A 12,619-nucleotide genomic window follows, 5' to 3' on the forward strand; every position below is an offset into this window, starting at 1 on the left:
ACTGGTCTGGCCCCCCCCAGGTCTGACAAAGAATCCAGCGCAGTGACACCTGCCCCTTTACCCCCTTTGTGGCAATATCTCCCATCAGAGTGGCAACCCCATATACATCCCCCTGGGTCTGCTGCACACCCCAGCCCCTTCTCCTGCGACGAGCCTAAGGGGGCATAGAATCATAGAATCATAGAATATCAGAGTTGGAAGGGACCTCAAGAGGTCATCTAGTCCAACCCCCTGCTCAAAGCAGGACCAATTCCCAGCTAAATCATCCCAGCCAGGGCTTTGTCAAGCCGGGCCTTAAAAACCTCCAAGGAAGGAGACTCCACCACCTCCCTAGGTAACGCATTCCAGTGTTTCACCACCCTCCTAGTGAAATAGTTTTTCCTGATATCCAACCTGGACCTCCCCCACTGCAACTTGAGACCATTGCTCCTTGTTCTGTCATCTGCCACCACTGAGAACAGCCGAGCTCCATCCTCTTTGGAACCCCCCTTCAGGTAGTTGAAGGCTGCTATCAAATCCCCCCTCATTCTTCTCTTCTGGAGACTAAACAATCCCAGTTCTCTCAGCCTCTCCTCATAAGTCATGTGCTCCAGACCCCTAATCATTTTTGTTGCCCTCCGCTGGACTCTTTCCAATTTTTCCACATCCTTCTTGTACTGTGGGGCCCAAAACTTGACACAGTATTCCAGATGAGGCCTCACCAATGTCGAATAAAGGGGAACGATCACGTTCCTCGATCTGCTGGCAATGCCCCTACTTATACAGCCCAAAATGCCGTTAGCCTTCTTGGCAACAAGAGCACACTGTTGACTCATATCCAGCTTCTCGTCCACTGTGACCCCTAGGTCCTTTTCAGCAGAACTGCTACCTAGCCATTCGGTCCCTAGTCTGTAGCAGTGCATGGGATTCTTCCGTCCTAAGTGCAGGACTCTGCACTTGTCCTTGTTGAACCTCATCAGGTTTTTTTCTGCCCAATCCTCTAATTTGTCTAGGTCCCTCTGTATCCGATCCCTACCCTCTAGTGTATCTACCACGCCTCCTAGTTTAGTGTCATCTGCAAACTTGCTGAGAGTGCAGTCCACACCATCCTCCAGATCATTAATAAAGATATTAAACAAAACCGGCCCCAGGACCGACCCTTGGGGCACTCCACTTGAAACCGGCTGCCAACTAGACATGGAGCCATTGATCACTACCCGTTGAGCCCGACGATCTAGCCAGCTTTCTATCCACCTTACAGTCCATTCATCCAGCCCATACTTCTTTAACTTGGTGGCAAGAATACTGTGGGAGACCGTATCAAAAGCTTTGCTAAAGTCAAGAAATAACACATCCACTGCTTTCCCCTCATCCACAGAGCCAGTTATCTCATCATAGAAGGCAATTAGGTTAGTCAGGCACGACTTCCCCTTCGTGAATCCATGCTGACTTTTCCTGATCACTTTCCTCTCCTCTAAATGTTTCATAATTGATTCCTTGAGGACCTGCTCCATGATTTTTCCAGGGACTGAGGTGAGGCTGACTGGCCTGTAGTTCCCCGGATCCTCCTTCTTCCCTTTTTTAAAGATGGGCACTACATTAGCCTTTTTCCTGTCAGCCGGGACCTCCCCCGATCGCCATGAGTTTTCAAAAATAATGGCTAATGGCTCTGCAATCTCACCCGCCAACTCTTTTAGCACCCTCGGATGCAGCGCATCCAGCCCCATGGACTTGTGCACGTCCAGTTTTTCTAAATAGTCCTGAACCACTTCTTTCTCCACAGAGGGCTGGTCACCTTCTCCCCATGCTGTACTGCCCAGTGCAGCAATCTGGGAGCTGACTTTGTGCGTGAAGACAGAGGCAAAAAAATCATTGAGTACATTAGCTTTTTCCACATCCTCTGTCACTAGGTTGCCTCCCTCATTCAGTAAGGGGCCCACACTTTCCTTGATTTTCTTCTTGTTGCTAACATACCTGAAGAAACCCTTCTTGTTACTCTTAACATCTCTTGCTAACTGCAACTCCAAGTGTGATTTGGCCTTCCTGATTTCACTCCTGCACGCCTGAGCAATATTTTTATACTCCTCCCTGGTCATTTGTCCAATCTTCCACTTCTTATAAGCCTCTTTTTTGCATTTAAGATCAGCAAGGATTTCACTGTTTAGCCAAGCTGGTCGCCTGCCATATTTACTATTCTTTCTACACATCGGGATGGTTTGTTCCTGCAACCTCAATAAGGATTCCTTAAAATACAGCCAGTTCTCCTGGACCCCTTTGCCCTTCATGTTATTCTCCCAGGGGATCCTGCCCATCTGTTCCCTGAGGGAGTCAAAGTCTGCTTTTCTGAAGTCCAGGGTCCGTATTCTGCTGCTCTCCTTTCTTCCTTTTGTCAGGATCCTGAACTCGACCATCTCATGGTCACTGCCTCCCAGGTTCCCATCCACTTTTGCTTCCCCTACTAGTTCTTCCCTGTTTGTGAGCAGCAGGTCAAGAAGCAGTTCACACATTAGCAATAAGACCTTTTGGAACCATCCCTAGACCCCAGTATAGGCCCCCACCATTTGACTAAACAACCCAAGGCTCTGGGATCTGGTGAGGGAGTGAGACGGCAGAGTCTGTCCGCAGGGGCACCCGCTTCAGATGGCAAGGCAGGAGGGAGGTGGAAGCATTTATGGGGTCTGAGCTCAGCGCGCACAGTGACAAACCAGAGCCTGGAGTCCGAAGGAGTCGGAGAGCTGTGGCACTCGCCCTGGGAAAGGCTAAGCTTGGGGCTGTCAGAGAAATAGGTGTCCTCCCAGGAGACTGGGTAAAGGCCAGGGCAATGAAGCCTTGCAGATGGGTGACAGGGTGGCTTAGGGGGCTCTGTGGGGTGGCAAGGCTTGGGGAGGGGATTCGGGGGGGCGCTGGAGGGGGTCTGCAGGTGGGGGGGGAGGAGGCTCTGTGCTACAAATGAGCTGCTTGTGGCCTTTGCCTCCCTCCAGGGCCTGGCACAGTTGCTGGCTCTGCTGCAATCCTGTGGCATGGAGTTGGGAGGGGATCGGGCACTTCGCTGGGCAGCCCTGGCCCTGGCCATGCCCAGCCTGGCAGCTGTAGCCTGTACCAGCTTCACTCCCCTCCCTTCCAGGGACTCGCCCCCAGCCCACGCAGACCAGGGCACGTGCAGGAGCTGGGACACACACCGAAGACGCCGCCAGCTCTGGGGTGAGGCACCGACACCGGGCAGCTAACAGGGCCTCCAGGAGGCTGTTGTGGAGAGGAGCCTGGGAGCAGGACAGCACAGAGACAGCCTGTGAGGAGTCCTGGGACAGGTACCTCCCTGGAATCCCCCCAAGGTTCCCAGCCATTGAAGAGAACCCCAAGGAATGGTGCATCACCCATCCCACTATGCAGCCACCTTTGGGGTGAGGTGCGGGGGCTGTTTATACAGGGATCCCTCGCCCTGCACTGAGATGCAGCTGGCTCTGGGGTGGGCCACTGGGGCTGTTTGTACAGGGATCCCTCACTCTATGCTAAGATACAGGTGCCTCTGGGGTGGACCACAAGGACTTGTGCCTAGCGGTCTCATCCTGTGCTCAGACTCTGTCTCTCATCCCTAGGGTCCCAAGACTGTGGTGCAAGGAGAAGCCAGGAGGAGACACCACAGCCCTGGATCAGTGGGGGAGCAGGAGCTGGCACCAGGAGCCATGGGGGGAGCAGGCAGGGGATAACAGGCCAGAAGAGTCTCCGGGGAAGCCAAGGCGGAGGCTGAGTGTCAGAGTGAGACAGCCAGGGGGGAACAGGGATTGTGGAGAAGGGGCGCAGCTGAAGAGAGAGGGAGGGCAGGTTCCCATCCAGGGGGTAGGGCAGCTGGAGGGAGGGGAGGGACGCTCAGCCATGGGGCAGACACAGAAGGAGGAGGAGGAAGAGGAAGGTCTGGCAGGGGAATTGGGGGGCCAAGAGAGGGAGGAAGATGAGGAGGGGAATGAAGGCCTGGTGGGGAGGCCGGGGGGCCAGGAGGCAGGGGAGAAGGATGAGGAGGGCAATGGGGAGGAAGGCTCTGGAGGGGCAGGGGAGGAGGGGGAGGCAGAGGGGAGGGGGAGCAAGGAATGCTCCGCTTTGGAGCGTGTCCAGGCATCAGCAAATCGGGGGGAGGATGAGGAAGGCCTGGTGGAGAGGAGGGGCCAGGAAGAGGAAGGTCTGGCAGGGAGTCAGGGGAACAAGGAGGAGGACAGCAAGGAGGAGGAAGACCTGGTGTGGGGGCAGAAGGGCCAAGAGAGTGGTGAGGATGAGGAGATGGAGGGTGAGGAAAGCCTAGCAGGTGGGCAGGGGAGTGAGGAGGAGGAGGAGGGCAGCAAGGAGGAGGAAGGCCCGTCGAAGGGGCTGGGGGGCCAGGATGGGGCCAAGAAGGAGGAGGAGGAAGGTCTGGTAGGGTGGGGGGGTCAGGAGCAGGGTGAGGAGGAAGAGGGCAGCGAGGAGGAGGAAGGCCCGCCGAAAGGGCTGGGGGACCAGGATGGGGCCAAAGAGGAGGAGAGTGAGGAGGGCAGCGAGGAGGAAGAGGGCCTGGTGGGGTGGAGGGGCCGGGAGCAGGGTGAGGAGGAGGAAGGCAGCGAGGAGGAGGAAGGCCTGGAGGGACAGCAAGGGGGTCAGGAGGGAGGAGAGGAGGAGGAGGGCAGCGAGGGCCCGGCGGTGGGGGGCACAGAAGGCCGTGTGCAGGAGGAGGATGCAGACAGCGACTTGGTGCTGGGTGCCCTGGGAGCCGGTGCCCAGGGGGGCCCAGGCACTGTTGGGCAGGGCAGGTGAGTCCTTTTCTTACCCACCCCCCACGGGCCATGAGTCCCAGTGAATCCTCCCCTTTAACCCGTCTCCCCATCTCATTTTAGGGGCCGTGGCAGAGAGACCCCTGCCTGGAACAGCCACACCCCAGAGTCCCCACAGAGTGAGTGAGGAGGCTGGTATCCCCGAACTCGGCATCCCTGAGTTAGACCCACGGCCCATCCAGACCAGAATTCCAGCCCAGCCACCACCAATCAGACCCAATGGTTTATCCAACCTGGTATCCCCCCTCGGTCCGACCCCTGGGCCCAGCCAGCCTGGTATCCCCCCTCCTGCTAGGGTTCGACCCCTGGGCTAGGGTTGCCCACATTCCGATTGCAGAAAACCAAACACCCTTTCCCCGTCCCTGCCCCGCCCCTTCTCCGAGGCCCCGCCTCTGCTCACTCCATTCCTGGGGTACAGGAGAGGGCTCAGGGCTGGGGCAGGGGGTTGGGGTGCAGGAGAGGGTTCGAGGTGCAGGATTCAGGAGGGAGATTAGGTGTGGGAGGGGGCTCAGGGCTGGGGCAGGGGATTGGGGTGTGCAGGTATGCGGGATGCAGGCTCTGGGCAGCACTTACCTCAGGTGGCTCCTGGAAGCGGCCAGCATTTTTCTCCAGCTCCTAGGCAGAGGCGTGGCCAGGGGCTCTGCATGCTGCCCCTGTCTGCAGGCACATACCCTCCCCGCCCCCAACTCCCATTGGCCGCTGTTCCCGATCAATGGGAGTTGCAGAGCTGGCACTCAGGGCAGGGGCAGCGCGCGGAGCCCCCGTGGTTGCGCCTCCACCTAGGAGCCAGAGGGAAATGCTGGCTATTTCCAGGAGCTGCACGGAGCCAGGGCAGGCAGGGAGCCTGCCTTAGCTCCGCTGCGCCACTGACTGGACTTTTAATGGCCCGGTCAGTGCTGACCAGAGCTGCCAGGATCTCTTTTCAACTGGGAGTTGCGATTGAAAACTGGACGCCTGGCAAACCTACCCTGGGCCCAGCCAGCCTGGTATTTCCCCTGGATCAGATCTAAGGTCCCTCAGCCTTATATTCTCCCTCCCTCACAATCCTTTGTCCCAACGCTGCCCCCTGTCCAGCCCCTGCCACCCCACCCGAGAATTTCAGCTTCTGCATCTCCTTCTACAGATCTAGGACAGCTTTCAACCTGGGAGGAGGAGGAAGCAGAGAGTGAAGGGGATGAAGACATAGAAGCTGCTTTGGCTCCCCAAGGAAACGCAACAGAACCAAGGTGGGGATCGGCCATGAATCCTGTGTTCCCCATGTCTGAGTGTGGCACTAGGGGGCACAGTGCTGCAGGGATCAGGACAGGTGCTCCATAGTGTGCTCTTCCCTTGCAGTCAGTGCTGAACCCTAGGGGGCGCTATGCTGCGGGGAGGGGGGTGGGGACTCAGTAGGGAGCACTCTCCCCTTGCAGTCAATGTGACAGGTTACACCCAGGTATAAAGAGGCTGGAGCAGAGGCAGAGAATTTCCTTCCCTTTCCCAGCCCAGGCTAATGAAAACACCCTGATCCCAGAGTGCCCTCTACTCGCCCAAGGCTGAACGGCAGTGATACAGATTTCTCTGCCAGGGGAGATGCCTGTGGCTGCAGACTGGGTGTGCAATCTGGCTCATGCTCCCGCATGTGTCAGAGGCCCTGTATGGCCTATAGTCCCTGGGGAGGCCCCTCAGTGTGAATTTGCAGCAGGCATCCACCACAGGGGAGGTCTCTGCAGGGTGAGCAAAGCCAGGCCAACCCTGCCCCCAGCTCAGCTAAACATGATTCCTAGTACAGTACAAGAAGAGGGGTCTAGTGGTTAGAGCAGGGGGCTGGGAGCCAGGGCTCCTGGGTTCTGTCCCCCGCTCTAGTAGGGGAGTGGGGTCTGGTGGGTTAGAGCAGGTGGACTCCAGGGTTCTGCCCATGGCACTGAGTGGATAAATACTGGGGGACTATGGAACAAGTTGCCCCCCAAGGGACTAAGCATCGTCAGCCTGCTCTGATATAAATGCAGAGCAGCATGGCATTTACACCACACTCCACCAGACCAATCCAGGCAACTGCACACCCATTCCGGGGAGGGGAGGGGAGGAGAGGGAATGCATCGCATGGGTACCAACCTCAGTGCACAGCTGGGAGCAGCCCTGATACCGCGCTGACGGGGGTGGGATCAGCACCTGAATAGGGCAGAGTAGCTGGCTAGGCTCTCGGCAGGAGCTGGCTGCTGAGCCCCCGCCATGGTCTGCCCTTTGCAGGGTGAAGAGGAGATCGTCGGAGAGCCATGAGTGGAGGAGAGGCAGCCAGAGGAGCCCTCACTTGGAGGAAGGGTCAAGGAAAGTCAAGGTGGTTGAGGCGCCGCCCGCCAGCACCACCCAGTGGCCAAGGTACAATGGGCAAAAGACAGGGCAGGTTCTGTAGACAAAGTCCAGTCCAGCTCTTCCCTCCTCTCAGAAGGAGGAGCTGGAGTCTTTCCAGGGAATCCAGTTCCATGGTTGGTGATGGGACATGGGGCCTTTCCCTTCTCGAGGGCACCTGCTCTGGTCTGGCCCCAGGGTGGGTGCAACATACTGGGGAGCAGTCCAGACCAGTGAGGGGTTGCTAGGCAACCTTGGGTCTCTTACAATACGTTGCTGCAGCGGCTCCCATCTGGGCTGCTCACAAACAGCCTTCCAGCATGCAGCTCATGCCCGGACTCTCTGTGTGTAACTGCAGCCTGCCAGCCATGCTTGGGTTGCACTCTGGCTTTTACCAGCCTCAGTTACCTCTGCCGGGTGACCCCAACATACTCCCAGTCCCAGATTTCCTCCCCCGCCACAAAATGTATGTCGTGTACTGCCCAGCCCTTTCCTGGACAGTCCAAATAGATTAAGTCCATTATTTCTTTAAGGGAGTAATATATACACAACTTGCCATCCTGTATGGCATTACCCAGACACTTCAACTTAACCACACTGGATTAGATAAAACACGTTTATTAACTACAAAGAGATTTCAAGTGAGTATGAGCAATGAGGCATAGGAGTCAGACATGGTTACAAGAAAAATAAAGATAAAACGCTTTCTAGTGCCGACTTAACCAGCTATAGAAAGCAAAGTTTCTCACCACATACTTCCCACAGCATTACTGACCGAACTCTTCCGGTCAGGACCCCTTGGAGGGTTGCCAACGTCTCCCCCAGTGTCCAATAGCTGTTTCCTTTGTCTTCTCAGAGGTGGAGAATGAGATAGGCAGGGAGGGTGGTGTTGGGGAGGTGGGTTGCCCCTCCTTTTTATAGTTTCAGTCCTGCTTTGAAAAGCATTTCCAGCTGCGAACCAAGAGACAGGGAGGCTGGGGGAGGAAGGAGACCTGAGGCTGTTTCTTAAGATGCAGATCTCTTTGTCCCTGTCTCCCTTTCCTGTGATAACCCATCAGCCTTGTTGACGCCTGGCTGGGGCGTTGGCTTGCACTTTGGGCATGGCTACACTAGAGAGTTCACAGCAGTGCAGCTCCACCGATGGCTGTAAGCTCTCCAATGTAGCCCGGAGCGGCAGTAGCTGTGTCTGCAAGAGAAGCTGAGCGATCCTCTGAGTGACATAAGTTATGCCGACACAAGCTGTAGCGTACCCATAGCCTTTGTCTTTGAGAAATTGTTTTAGCCGCTCCGCAGACTTATCTGGGAACACACTTCAGTCATGATTTCAGCTTATGTTCATAACTGAACACATAATGTTACTGCATGCATTTTACCCTGATATTACTGATCAGCAAGCTATGAGTATTCAAATGATACCTCACATGGCAATCCATGTACAAATATTAGTGCAATAGTGTGTAGGGTCTGAATACAGAGGTGCACTCCTCTATCACAGTGGGGGAGACTGACTGCCTCAGGGGCAGGGAATGGGATCTGGGGCCTTTCCCCTCTAGGGGGCAGTGGCTTCTGTCTGAATCCTCCTGTGCATGAGATAAGTTTGCCAGGTCTCCACCCAGTCCCTAGCGGGGCAGACTCACACCCCCACCCAGGAGCACTAATTAACCCCATGTGAATTTGCTGTCTGCTTGGGAAGGGGAAGCAATTGATTCATGAACTGGGTGAAAGGGGGAACCATGTGGTTAGGGTATTTGTCTCATTTAAAGGGCCAGGGCACGAGGACCTGTCATGGGGTGGCCTTCGCTGTGGAGGGGGTGGGGAGCAGGCAGCCCCCAAAGGGGGAGGCAGGTTGGCCTCATTTCCATGGTCCTTGGTATAGCACAGGCCCCTCCCTGGGCCAGAGGGAAGCGGCTGGATGGGCCATGGAGGCTGGGATCCATCTGCTTTCAGAATGGTCCCCTTGGGGCAGGTCGAGGTGCCCCCAGCTGGGAGTTCCCTGACCCGTCTGTGTTTGTGCTTCCTCCCCCAGGACACCCCCGCGGGGGCCTGCAGCAAGCAGTGTCACAGGTGAGGAAGTGTCCACGGAGAGAGACAGGTTAATACAGAGCTGGGAATAGAACCCAGGAGTTCTGGCTCCCAGCCCCCCCGCCTAAGACCACTAGATCTGTGTGTCCTCCAGAGGTGGGAACAGAACCCAGGATTCCTGGCCACACCTGCTTACCCCACTTTACCTGCACAGGGTTCTGGAGTGACTCGGAGGAGCTGGGAGCAGGCCTGGAAACGTCACTGAGGAAGGACCAGAGCCCGGACGACCAAGACGACTTCTACGACTGAGGGAGGGATCCAGCCCCTGCAGGTCCCAGTGAGACGGGGGCAATCTGGGACGCGAGATTCACCGTGCCTGGCCTTCGGGGGGCGCAGAGAGACCCAGAGACAGTGCTGTGAAGCCAGCCACCAGGGTGGGAGTGACACATGGACTGAGGGATCCCTGTGCCTCAGTGTGCAGTGTGTGACCCTGTCCTGGGGCCGCCGCCCCTCCTCCCAGAGTGCAGGGCTCTGATTGTCCAGAGCCCTCGGAGCGTGTGGGTGGCACTTCAGGCAATAAACTCTCCCAGAAGGGAACTGAGTGGAGAGGCCATGGGGGGCAAAGGGGCCCAAGGTAGGCAGGGAGTTTATAATACCGCATTGTGGGAGGGTGGGGAATCTTTCGCAGTCAGGGGCTGGGTCAGAGGAGCAGGGGAGACAGAATGCACTGGGGGACTGTGGGCACTGAGTGAGACAAGCTGATTAATCGGGAGTGATCGAATGGGGAGGGAGAGAGACAGAGCCCTGACTGGTAGGGATCAGGCCAGTGCCCATCTGTACTGGGGGGGTTGGGAATCTGGCACCTGGGGCTGGACAGCGTCAGTGCCAGGGCAGCTCAGCAACCTGGCTGCTGAGAGAGAGACACTGTCAGGGGAGACCCAGCCCAGCCCCATGTTGCTGGTGGATCCCATGATCCTCAGGTGAGGCCCATCCCCTACTTAGCACCAGAGATATCAGGACTAGCAGAAGGTGCCCACAAGGGGAGGGGAGGAAGGGTCATGCGCTGGGTACAGAAAATGGCTCAGCCCTGGTCTTGTAATCCCCTGGCCCCTGTATGGGTGGCCCTGCCCCGTGTCTGGGAATGAAGCAGTGGGACTCTTGGGGGCAGGTCCCAGCTGTGAGTATGTCCGTGGGGATCCTTCCAGGCCACAAGATCACTATTATGGGGGGTGTCACAGCTAGTGACCAGTCAGTCAGTGACCAGTCAGTGCCAGGCAGGCCTGGCATTAGGGTCTGTGGCAGCCATCAGGGGGCACTGTGCATGCAGGGAGGGAGAGGGGGCAGTATTACCAACCTCAAGAGATGAAAAAACGTATGAGTCAGATCCTGAAAAATCCTGGTTTTTTAAACAAGATGGTGTGGTTTTGATGGCTTAACTCCCCCTGTCCACCTCAGTGTGTGTGTCACACAGCATGTGTATGACAATTGCTGATGCCAACGCTCCCACAGGTATCAGGAGTCAGGCCTGGCAGGCCTCTTCTGGGAGCCCCGTAGGCCTCAGAGCTTGGGGTGGGAAGGTGTGGGGGTGGGCTCAGACTTGGCACCACCGCCTGTGGAAGCAGGCCAGAATGGAGAAGCAGGAGCTTTGGGGGGTATCCGCCTAAGCACCTCACAGTCACATCCTCCCCCACCTCCCAGGATGCATTGTGCTACTCCTGCCAAGCACCCTCTCTCTTCTTGCCCCTGGCCAAAACTGGATGGGACGATCTAAACAACAGCTGGGTTTGCAAAATGTTTGGGACCAGATCCTCGGCTGGTGTAAAAAGAGCTAGAGGATTTATGCCTGCTAAGGATCGGGCCCTTTAACCCATCCAATGGCATTGAGCCTGGTTCTCCTGTCCCTTGGCAGCCAGGTAAATCAGGAGTGACCGCATCAATGTCTGTGTGGTTACACCAGGATGAAACCAGTGCTGGTGGGAGAAGTCTCAGTGCCACTGGATGGAAACAGAGTAAATTTCCCTCTAAGGTGCAAGTAAAGCCTACCAGGAGCTAAGCAATGGGGTTGCAGGCAGCACCTTAGAAGTTGCAATGCTAAAACAATTTGTGTTTCGCCATTTGCTCTCCTGCTGCTCTGGACCACTCAGACTTTCCTATGAAAGTTCCTGAAGCTGGTGGAAGGTTTTTCAGAACAGTGTTTTTCCAGCAAAAAAAATGGCTTTGTGACTAAATGAAAATTCCGTTCCCGCCCCCCCCCCCCCGCCCCCTTCAAAAAACATCTATTTTTGTTAAAACATTTCAGGGAGAAAACCTGAAATCTGCACATTTCAACAACACAAAGGGTGTGTGGGTTTTTTGGGGGGAGAGGAGGGAAAAGCTGGGTAAGGTTTGTTTGCCAAGCAGCCTTCCTGGTTACTTTAAGGCAGGCCAACAAATATTCCAGAGTTTCTATATGTGGAAGAGAGAGACCCCACATTGCTGATTTTATCATGAGTTTCATATTTGCTTTTTCCCTTAAAACCCCAGCGCCCAGACTTTTGGCATTACAGAAGAATCTTAACTTTCATTAAAATAAGCAATTGAAAGTCAGCTCTCCTGATTGTGGAAAAAAACTTGTCCCCAAGTGCCCCATAAAGGTTCAGACATCAGAAGGCAAATAAAAATACCACCCCCCACATATGTATATACATTAAAAACAGATCTCGAGATTTTTAAGATCTTCTCCTGGGTTTTAAGGCCAGACTCGTGAGTGTTTAGGGTTTGCGTTGCTGGAGACTGCCTCAGTATGGCGTGTACAGGGAATCTGCCCTTTGGGAATCGAGCTCCGTATTTGCTACAAAGCCTGAAGAAGGTGAGAGAAGTAGCTTGGAACACCCTGGCTTACTGAAAAGGACTAGCAAGCTTGGATGGATCGAGCTGCTCTCTAGAATAAAACAAAGGGGGGAGGTGTGTGTGTGTGTCTGTCTGTCTGTCTTTTGGGATGGGAACTACCAATCCCAGCATGCACCTATATCAGCACATGTAGGGGTGGGGAAGACTTCAGTTCCCAGTATGCACGTGGAGGGAGGAACCATAACCCCCGGCATGCACGTGGGATTGCACAGGAAGGGCTAGTGAGAACTACAACTCCCAGCATACATTTGGGCATGCACGGGGACGGACCAAAGGGAACTACAGCTCCCGGCATGCCGTTCGCCGAGTCTCTTGCCCCAATATGTCTGCGCCCAGGCTGCGCTGAGAGCGGCGAGTGGAGTTGATATTAGGGGCTGAGCCCAGGGTGAGTTCTGGGGCGCGTGGGGCAATGGGGAAGGGAGGCTGAGGTTTGGGGAATGGCCATGGGTGGGGAGCACAGGGCAAGAGCCAGGCAGGGGCCATGCGGTGGTGGGACGCGAAGGAGGTTGAGCTGTATGGTGAGGGCGGATGGGGGGGCTGAGCTGTATCGAGAGCCAGGGGATCGGGGGGGACTGAGGCGTAGGGTTAGGGCGCGTACAGGGGAT

At 55.9% G+C, this 12,619-nt stretch overlaps 1 protein-coding gene across 1 annotated transcript in view; it reads left to right on the top strand.

The window, feature by feature from the left end:
* The first annotated feature begins 12,248 nt into the window (after positions 1 to 12,248).
* The window catches only part of MRPL11 (mitochondrial ribosomal protein L11), a 13,721-nt gene continuing 13,350 nt past the window's right edge, over positions 12,249 to 12,619 (top strand). The window contains exon 1 of the mRNA XM_034777216.1: positions 12,249 to 12,399. The gene's annotated coding sequence lies outside the window, so the exon portion shown is untranslated. The remainder of the gene's footprint in view (positions 12,400 to 12,619) is intronic.

This window comes from Trachemys scripta, chromosome 7 (genome assembly GCF_013100865.1).
Source record: "Trachemys scripta elegans isolate TJP31775 chromosome 7, CAS_Tse_1.0, whole genome shotgun sequence".
NCBI classification, from domain to species: Eukaryota; Metazoa; Chordata; order Testudines; family Emydidae; genus Trachemys; species Trachemys scripta.